Here is a 6,767-nt window from a genome sequence, read left to right as displayed (position 1 = left end):
GTTGTTCTGTTAGATAACTTAGCATTATAAAGCAAGCAGGAAAGAAGCCATGAAATTAGAACTCAGATATTTCTTCAAGTTTGTACCTCTGTTTATTTTGTCTATATCCACACACTTCAACTGCTGCTAAAAACCAGCTGTTTTCTGTACATACTACCATACCATTCCTCCATAAATCAATCCCACAACTTGTCTTGATTAAACAAGAGTGGAATGACTTACTATGTCATTAAGTATTCTGAATCACAGACATAATGTAGTGGATACAGCAGGCAGCACTGGAACATACAGTATTTTAAAATCATATGGTATTTGAAAGGCATGTGTCCTAAAATGGTATCTGGTCTCTGGGCAGCAAATTTACAGAGGTGTAGTTTCCCTCCCTCGAAGTTCACATTTCAGAGGAAGCACTTTCAAGTAATAGTAGGTAAATCTTTTCAGACCATCACCAAGCCTCATGGCTTTGCAATCTCACCCTGTTTTAGAGACCCTAATCCACTAGGTTAAAGTAGTGCTCATAAATGATAAGCCTTAGTGCTATATTTTAAATAACCAAGGAATAGTTTTTCTTTAACCAAGCTGCTGCTGCTGCTAAGTCGCTTCAGTAGTGTCCGACTCTGTGCCACCCCACGGATGGCAGCCCACCAAGGCTCCCCCGTCTCTGGGATTCTCCAGGCAAAAATACTGGAGTGGGTTGCCATTTCCTTCTCCAATGCATGAAAGTGAAAAGTGAAAGTGAAGTCACTCAGTCGTGTCCGACTCTAGCGACCCCATGGACTGCAGCCTGCCAGGTTCCTCCGTCCATCAGATTTTCTAAGCAAGAGTACCAGAGTGGCTTGCCATTGCCTTCTCCGTAGCAAAGCTAGTCTCAACATATATGACTCATTTGTAACTTTCGGGGCGGGGCGGGGGAAGGGAGTGAATGGGGAGTATAATCAGAGAGACTCTTCCACTCATGCAGAGGAAGAATATTCGAGCCTCAAATTCAAGATGGCGACCTCTCTGAATCCTGATAAGAATTGCTATATTCTTGGTTCCACCATAGGATTGATTAGTACATCAAAAGCAGAAAACAATAACATATTCCTATTTCTTAGAAAAAGTGACTGTGAAACTCAGCAGATGTGCTAGATGCCAAATACTCCCCAACTCTGGCCAGATCAACAGCCGTGACGCCTGTTCCAAATGCAAAGACAGCACAGAATCACCCTAGACCAATAAAATAATCATGATAATATAGCTAGCACAGCCTTTGTGGCAAGTATTATAAGTTTTTTACATAAAATAACCCACTTAATTCCCCACAACAACCTTATATGGGAAGAACTATTATTGTCTCTATTTTAAAGAGGAAGGAACCAGGAACAGGGAAGTTAAGTAATTTTGCTTGTGGTCAACAGCATGAAATTAGCATTCTGTCCCCAGAGTCTATGATTTTACCTACTATGCTGACCTAAAAGCATATATTCCACCAGCAAGAAATTTACAATCCTACTAGAAAAATAGTCCAAACGAAAGTTATGAGAATACTCACAGATAAGGTATTAGTTTGAACAGAAAAATAAAGGGCTCATAAGTGACACACTGTGTTAATAAAAAGAGAACTTTCAATATCTCTAATCATTAGGGAAATGCGAATCAAACTATCATGGGGTATCATCTCATACCCGTCAAAATGGCCATCATCAAAACTCTACAGCTAATAAATGCTGGAGAGGGTGTGACAAGAAAGGAACCCTCCTACTCTGTGGCTGAGAATGTAAATTGGTGGCCACTATGGAAAACAATATGAATGTTCCTTAAAAAACAAAAACTAGAGCTACCATATGATCACAGTCACACTGCTTCACATATATCAAGCAACAACCCTAACTTGTAAAGACACATGTAGCCCAATGCTCACTGTAGCACTCTTGACGACAGCCAGGCCATGGAAGCAACCTAAATGTCCATTGACAGATGAATGGATAAAGAAGATGCAATATATTTATACAATAATATTACTCAACTATGAAAGAGAATGAAATAATGTCATTTGCAGCAACATGGTTGAACCTAGAGATTATCATACTAAATGAAGTCAAAAACAAATATATACTTCATTTATATGTGGGATCTAAAAAATGATACAATTGAACTTATTGAACAAATAAATTCATAAACATAGAAAACATTCTCACGGTTACCAAAGGGGTTAGTAGGGGCAGGGGGGAAGGGGGCTAGTGAGGGATGGGGAGAGATAAATTAGAAGTTTGAGATTAAAATATACATACCTTGGTAGCTCAGCTGGTAAAGAATCCACCTGCAATGCAGGAGACCCCAGTTCAGTTACTGGGTGGGGAAGATCTGGAGAAGGGATAGGCTACCCACTCCAGCATTCTTGCCTGGAGAATCTGCATGGACAGAGGAGCCTGGGAGGCTACAGTCCATGGGGTCACAAACAGTGGAACACAACTGAGTGACTAAGCACCCAGCACCACTTTATATCAAATAAGTAAACAACAAGGGCCTACTGTATAGCACAGGGAACTATACTCAACATATTTTAATAACAGAAAGTGAAGAAGAACTAAAGGGCCTCTTGATGAAAGTGAAAGAGGAGAGTGAAAAAGTTGGGTTAAACCTCAACATTCAGAACACTAAGATCATGGCATCTGGTCCCATCACTTCATGGCAAATAGATAGAGAAACAGTGGCTGACTTTATTTTTGGGGGCCCCAAAATCACTGCAGATGGTGACTGCAGCCATGAAATTAAAAGATGCTTACTCCTTGGAAGAAAAGTTATGACCAACCTAGACATCATATTAAAAAGCAGTGACATTACTTTGCCAACAAAGGTCCATCTAGTCAAAGCTATAGTTTTTCCAGTGGTCATGTATGGATGGGAGAGTTGGACTATAAAGAAAGCTGAGAGCCGAAGAATTGATGATTTGAACTGTGGTGTTGGAGAAGACTCTTGAGATTCCCTTGGCCTGCAAGGAGATCCAACCAGTCCATCCTAAAGGAGATCAGTCCTGGGTGTTCATTGGAAGGACTGATGTTGAAGCTGAAACTCCAATACTTTGGCCACCTTATGTGAAGAGCTGACTCGTTTGAAAAGACCCTAAAGCTGGGAAAGATTGGGGGCAGGAGGAGAAGGGGACGACAGAGGATGAGATGGCTGGATGGCATCACCGGCTCGATGGACAAAGGTTTTGGTGGACTCCGGGAGTTAGTGATGGACAGGGAGGCCTGGCATGCTGCAGTTCATGGGGTCGCAAAGAAGGACACGACTGAGAGACTAAAGCGAATGGAAAAGAATCTGGAAAAGAATATATACATGGTATTATGGACTTCCTTGGTGACTCAGATGGTAAAGAACCTATCTGCAGTTCAGGAGACCCGGGTTCGATCCCTGGGTTGGGAAAATCCCCTGGAGAAGGAAATGGCTACCCTCTCTAATATACATATATAACTGAGTCACTTTTCTGTACACTGAAACTAACACAACATTGTAACTTACACTTCAATTAAAAATAAAAATGAAAAATAAAAGAGCTATAATCAGAGAACACCCTGATTCTCTTTGAATTAAGCACAAAGGATGAAAATATTGTTTTGCTTGAAGTTTGTCCAGTAATTGATCCTTTCAATGAACTGTGCTTGGAAAGTATATGCTAGACTTCTTTTTTTAATTTATAAATTTTTGCTTTCATCTTTTTTGCTCCCTACTGTCCTACATTAGAGATTTATGATAATATGTCTTGAACCAATTTTAGCTGAGAGCTCTGAAGTTATGCTAAAGATTGGAGTTGATTGGTAGATAGCAAGCTCAGTTCTCCCTATGTGTCAAGAGCTGGTCAACACAGTTATCCAGCTATTCTGGCAGGTAGCTCTCTGGTTTTATCCTGTTGATTAAAGAAATGGCCTCACCAGTGCAGATAATCTAACAGGAATAGGAAGCTTTTAACACAACAGTATGGCCTTCCTGAATGTGCGCTAGCCAGAAGAGCATGTCTACAGATACAATAACCAATTCACCTGGGTTTGCCCAAGACTTTCTCAAGCTTAGCTCTGAAAGTTCCACATTCCAAAAATCCCTCTTTCACAGGACAACAGAAAGAATTGGTTATCCTAGGCCCAGTGCTGTCTTTGACCTTGGGTGAGGCAGTCCAAGGTTGAGGCAGGAAACAGAGGTTTCAGAAAAAGACATATCTCAACTCCACCTCTGCCACTTACAGTATAATCTGGGACGAGCCATTTAAACCGAGACGCCATTTTCTTTAGCTGTAATATGAGGATAACGGCCCCCTGACTTTTTGAGAATTTAATCAGAAGTCATGAAAGGTTTCTAGAAAAGTGTCTGGCATAAAGCAGTTGCCCAGCAAATAGTAGGTGTTATTACTATATTCCAGGAATTCTAAAATCAAATAGTAACTATAAAAGCAATTGTGTCTAGACAGGTGGTTTGTTTTTTTTTTTAAGTCAATTCATTTGATCGGATTGATTGGTCAAAAATCCATGTTGACTCATGCTAATTGTTGTACGATCAAGCACTTTCGAATTTGTTCATGAGTAACATCCAAGCCATCTTTTCTAAATATTTAAGTTAACAATATAATTGCCTGCTACCCACAGAAGCATCTTCCTTTCAGTAGAATTTTAGAAAGAGGTACACAGAAGCAATATCAAAAATGTCTAATTTTCTCCTTTAAGCTATAATATTCTACACTAACCTAGGTTTTTATGTAACAAAGCTCTGTTTTATACTAAGTATATTTTTTAATATTAATTGAAAAGAACTAATTTATAATCTTATGCTTTAACTTCTTAAAACTAATTCTTTAAAAACGTTTCCTAGAATAAGATCCATTAAATTTTATGACTTTGATTTTTGTATTGATAGTAAATCATTTTTCACCAATGATTTCTTTGGTGTCCTATGTTTTTCTCTCAATTCTGAATACAGTTTCTTATACTTGAATTTTTAATAACATAAATAGGATCCACTTTGATTAATTAACTTTAAAATACAATTTCTGGTAATCTATCTTCTATAATATATAGATTTTTTTTTTAATATATAGATTTTAATTCATAATCTCAAGTATGGATGGAACAGTGATGCATAGAATCTATTTTACCTATTTAAGAAGTCTTCTCCATTGAGTACAACATTTAATAAGAATTTTCAAACCTTATGCAATATTTTTACTTCATAATAAAAATATTATTAAAATAATTTTATAAGATTATTTTCCTACCTTTCTTTAAGAACAAATTTACATTTGAGCCCATAAATTTTTCAGTTTATGACATGATACAATTCAAGCTAGGCAGCTAAAAGATTCTGAGAAGGAAACTCGAATTGCTCAGAGAAAGTGTGAAATCCCATGTGTTACTAAAACTCAAAGGACTGTCTTGATCAAAAATTTTCTGAATACGTGGCAAGTGGATAATTCATTTAAAAAATTCCCCACCCACATTGTTCTCTGAAGTGTGTCTCAAAGTCCCGTTCCTTAGCATAAAAGACATCTTGGTTTCTTTTTCTCAACATGTGTTTTTTTTTTAGTCAAACATATAACATTCAGTCTTGGGACATTACAGGAAATGTGATTTAGATTCTTCTCATTAGTGCAGCCTAACACAGAGGCACACATAAAAAAAACCCCTCTCTCTGCTGCCTATGTCCCTCTTACACATTAGGTGTCTTAATTTTTTATTGAAGTATATCATGTAGGTTTCAGGTCTATAGCACAGCAGTTCTGTTATGTATATATGTATATATGTACATATCTATATATTCCTTTTCAGATTCTTTTCTCTTATAGGTTATTACTTTAACTGACTATAGTTCCCTGTGCCATACAGTGGGTCCCTGTTACTTACATATTTTATATATAGCAGAGTATATAAATTAATCCCAGCCTCCTAATTTATCCCTCTCCCCTCCCACCTTTCCCTTTTGATAACTGTAAGTTTGTTTTCTGTGTCAATGAGTCTCTTTCAAACATCAGCTCTTTAAGTAAAATTCATGTCACTGTTTTAAGAAATAAAGGACTGCCTTTTCCATTCTTTTTTTATACATTTCATACCATGTCTTATCTGTTCTCTGCTCCCAGATTTCTGATAACTCTAGGACCTCTGAGATGAGTCCAGATGACACATTCAGTGACCACATTAACCATTTTCAGTTCTGAGCCCAGAAAGCTTGGCTATGTTTCAAACCGGGTAGAAACATTTCTGAATAGAAGTCTTTTTCTTCCTAATATGTTATACTTGTCAAAAGCACATGGGGTGCTCACTTCACCAGCACATACACTAAAATTGGAATGATCCAGAGAAGATTAGCATGGCCCCTGCTCAAAGATGACACAGAAATTCGTGAAGCACTCCTTATTTTTCTGTATGTCTCAGGGAACTCAAACAGGGGCTCTGTATCCACCTAGAGGGGTGGGATGGGACGGGAAATGGGAGGGAGTTTCAAGAGGGAGGGGATATCTGTATACCTATGGCTGACTCATGTTGAGGTTTGACAGAAAACAACAAAATTCTGTAAAACAATTATCCTTCAATAAAAAATAAATAAATTTTTAAAAGAAAGAAAAAGCACATTGGATCTGTCAGATAAGCAAATATTTACTAATCAAATTTGTTGCCAATGTTGCAAGCAGGTTACTTTATAAATAGATGACTGGGAACTTCAGCAGCAATAGGAATTGCTAAAGTGACTTATTCACTCAAATGCTTTTAAGCCATATTGTATTCTTGGATTCCAATAACAAT

The 6,767-nt window shown here is 37.7% G+C and overlaps 1 non-coding gene across 1 annotated transcript; it reads left to right on the top strand.

Annotated features, from left to right (window-relative positions):
• The first annotated feature begins 6,278 nt into the window (after positions 1–6,278).
• Positions 6,279–6,385, top strand: LOC122429014. Its single transcript, XR_006265885.1, has one exon. It is a non-coding gene; the product is annotated as a U6 spliceosomal RNA (small nuclear RNA).
• Positions 6,386–6,767: the final 382 nt, after the last annotated feature.

Source organism: Cervus canadensis, chromosome 27 (assembly GCF_019320065.1).
Source record: "Cervus canadensis isolate Bull #8, Minnesota chromosome 27, ASM1932006v1, whole genome shotgun sequence".
Lineage (NCBI taxonomy): Eukaryota > Metazoa > Chordata > Mammalia > Artiodactyla > Cervidae > Cervus > Cervus canadensis.
The sequence above is the reverse complement of the archived record's forward strand: the minus strand, read 5'-3'. Positions and strand labels throughout refer to the sequence as shown.